This window comes from Macaca mulatta, chromosome 19 (assembly GCF_049350105.2).
Source record: "Macaca mulatta isolate MMU2019108-1 chromosome 19, T2T-MMU8v2.0, whole genome shotgun sequence".
NCBI classification, from domain to species: domain Eukaryota; kingdom Metazoa; phylum Chordata; class Mammalia; order Primates; family Cercopithecidae; genus Macaca; species Macaca mulatta.
Window position 1 is genome coordinate 40,228,886 of NC_133424.1, and position 3,736 is coordinate 40,232,621.

Below are 3,736 nucleotides of genomic sequence, written 5' to 3' on the forward strand. Positions count from 1 at the left end.
ACTTTGGAAAATTGTTCTGGTGGTTTCTTATAAAGCTAAATACACACAACAGTTCTGCTTCTAGGTGCATATCTGCAAGAAATAAAAACATATGTCTGCAAATAACATACTTGTACAAGTATGTTTATAGCAGCTTTATTTATGATGAGCAAAAACTCATGGAAACAGGCCATCAAGAAACAATCAGAGAGACAACTGACATAGGCAGTGGCATGAACCATCTCAAAAAACATTATGCTGAGTGAAAAAGAAACGCTGTTTATAAAACATTATTTATAATACGGATTCTTTCCATATCAGTTACAGAACAAGGAAAACTAATCTACCATGGAACAAATCTGAACAGTCATTGTCTCTGTGCTGCGGACAGTGCAGGGACGTGGAGAAAACCCTGGGACAGTGGTAATGTTTAGTACCTATTTGGCTACACAGGAGTATGCATATGTCAAAACTCATTTGAGAGTACACTTAAGATCCATGTATTGAATTTTATATACATTTCATGTCAAAAAGATAAAGAAAGAAAAGGATTGGGCTGAGAGTTGTATCGACTATAAATGGGTATCAGAAATTTTTGTTTTGTTTTGTTTTGAGACAGAGTCTCGCTCTGTCACCAGGCTGGAGTGCAGTGGCGCGATCTCGGCTCACTGCAGTCTTCATTTCCCAGGTTCAAGCAATTTCCCTGCCTCAGCGTGGGGTGGTGGAATATTCTAAGACTGGATTGTGGTGATGACTGCATGGCTGACCCTGAACTCTGGATCAGTATTGCAAGCTGAAGTGTTGACAGGTGGAGTGCACTGATGTCTCCAACTTACTTTGAAACACATCAAAAAATAAGATGGACTGATGACAGTTAGAGGCACAGACAAATGAACAGATATGTGATAAAGCAAGCAGAGTAAGATGTTGATGAAATAATCTATGTGGTATGAATCTGGGTGTTCTCTGTGAAATTCTATGAACTTTGTGTGTGTTTGAAAAGAGTCATAATAAAATGTTGGGAACAATGTAATCAATGGAAGAGTTAAAAATAATACAACTATTAAACATGAAGAAGAGAAACAGAGGAAGAGGTACTGGTGAGCTAAGTCCTTATTTCTTATTTTAGAGAGTCAATAGATATTGTCCAAATTTAATACATCTTTTAAATTATTTTTATTTTTTTATTTTTTCTTAGAGTCAGGGTCTCACTGTCACCCAGACTGGAGTACAGTGGTGTCATCAGAGTTCACTGCAGCCTCAACCTCCCAGGCTCAAACAATCCTCCTGCCTCAGCCTCTTGAGTCATTAGAACTACAGGTGTGTATCATCTTGCCTAGTCAATGTTAAAAAATATTTTCTTTCCTTTGGGAAATTTTGAGATAGGGACTTCCTATATTGCCTAGTCTGGTCTTGAACTCCTAGCTTCAAGCGGTCCTCCAGCCCCAGCCTCCCAAAGTGCTGGGATTATAAGTGTAAGCCACTGTGCCTGGCCTCAATTTAATAAATCAATACAGATATACATTCATATTATTTCACACAATGGAGGTAAAAAACAAATGAAATAAGACAGAAACTACCTGAAGAAATTATCTCTGAGACATGAGATGGAGGAAGCGCATTAAACTTGGCTTTCATAATAACCTATTCCTTTACCTTTTGAATTTTTTTTTACCATTCAATGTATTACTTTGATTAAAGAAAAAAAAAAGAACACAGAAAATGTCTCTAAGCCTACAGACACATTCATCAGCTAAAGGACTGCTGAGGACCTTAGCCCAAAGCTCTCTGCCCACTCTCTGGGTCTGAGTGATTGATGATGTCGGGAAGTGTCACTGCTGGAAGGAATTCAGGATCAGAACCACTTTCATCTTGTGTCAGGAGTCTGTACTCCATGGCTGTCTGGTGTCTACCAGGTGAAGTGGACAGCTAAATGTATTCAGATTATTCCAGAATGGGTCATTCTTAGAGTGGGGAAAACAAGTGCCCACAGACAGTTGAAGCACATGCTCAGTTTTTACTGATTCCCAAAATTATTCCCTTCCTTCCAAAATACAATAGGTTGATCCCTCTATAGTTTATAAGTGTGATGATTGGGCTTCATACTCATGTGTGAGATGTGCCTCCCTCAAACTGTCTCATAGCACCAATATGTGACCCATCCCATGTGAAGTAGAATAAGACAGGTTGCACAACACAGCAATTTGAAAGTTAGTCATCATCTCAATGTAAGCAGACGGGAGAAACTAAGGTGCCTTGCACTTGACCCTACTAGCAGATTTAATCTCATTGCAATGGAAGAAGATGGCTTTCATCTGAATTGTCTGCTTCTATACTTGGTGGTAGTCTGTGCTGAGAAACCTGTTTCTTGCCAAGGACTCTGTGGCTCTAAGAGCCGGAGATTCTTTGATTTCAAAATTTCCTAAACAGCTTCTGGTTGAGGTTGGCTGCTTTCCATAGCATCTAGGAACTACATTGCCTTGGACAATCACCATTTATCCATCCAGCCACTTATCTAACAAATACTAACAGAATACGGAACATGGCGCTCATTCTAGGAGCTCAAAAAACTGCTGTGGACAAGGATGGACAAGATCCCTGCCCTTGCAAAGCTGACTTTCAGTTATTTAGAGCCACTGTAGATACATGTTTGAATGTCATGAGTAATTTAGCAGAGTTGCCTAAGTTAAAAACTGATTGAGGTGGAGAAGATAAGGTGGCAAGAGAAGAACTCTTTGAGGAGGTGACATTTTAGCTGGGACAGAAGGTTGAGAATTCAGTTATAAGAAAAGTATGAAAGAGTATATTCCAGGTGACAGGGACCATAAGAACAAAGCCATAGGGTCAGAAGGAGCTTGATGTGTTTGGAAACAAAATAAAGGCCACTGTAGCTGAATTTGAGTCACATGAGATAAGATAGAGGAGGAGGTTTGGGACAAGTCTTTTAGTGCCCAACAGGCCTTGATAAGGAATTTGGATTTTACCCTCATTTTAATGAGAAGTCATAAGAGGATTTTAAGCAGGAAAGGGACTTAACAGAATGTATATTTTAAAAAGATGATTCTGGATGCACTGTGGAGAACGGCAGATAGGAGGATATGGATGAAAACTGAGGACTGTTTTAGACTTTCAGGGCAAGGCAACAATGGCCTGAATGCCCGTGGTGGTGATAGAGATAGAGAGATGTGGAATAATTTGAGATGCCATGACACTGTTTTCCAATTATTTTTGCCAAATCTGCCATTACTGCACCTTTGGGATGGAAGTTTCTCAGTGTGGTGCTTTCTTCAGTGAATCCTGTCTAGTATTCCCCGGGACCACTCTGGAAGGAGGTATTAGTCTGCCATGCTTTTGGGAACCAGATAGCTTGCTTGGTATTAGTCTGCCATGCTTTTGGGAACCAGATAGCTTGCTTGGGGCTACAGCTTAGCTGGAGGATACTTCCTCGTTACCTATGAACTGTCTTCATTACTTAGAAACTGTCTCATCAGACAAACCACCTGGAGCCTTTCCCCAGCTCTAATCAGACCCTGCCCCCGCTCCATCTCCTGGTTCTACTTTGGCTACTTGACCACACTCTTGGGGAGTCCACCCCAGAAGCCTTACTGCACAGTCCCTAAGACAAGAGAATTTCCCTTTTCCCAGTTCTAGAAAAATGTGTGGGATTGCTCCATAGTAGACTGACCTATTTAAAATGCACACTCCTGAACCGGTCACAAGGGTCGGGGATGGCACAGCTGTCATCTTGAGTCAGCTG

The 3,736-nt window shown here is 40.8% G+C and overlaps 1 non-coding gene across 1 annotated transcript; it reads left to right on the forward strand.

Annotated features, from left to right (window-relative positions):
- Positions 1-2,044: 2,044 nt before the first annotated feature.
- Positions 2,045-2,147, forward strand: LOC114675578 (small nucleolar RNA U13). Its single transcript, XR_003726518.2, has one exon. It is a non-coding gene; the product is annotated as a small nucleolar RNA U13 (small nucleolar RNA).
- Positions 2,148-3,736: the final 1,589 nt, after the last annotated feature.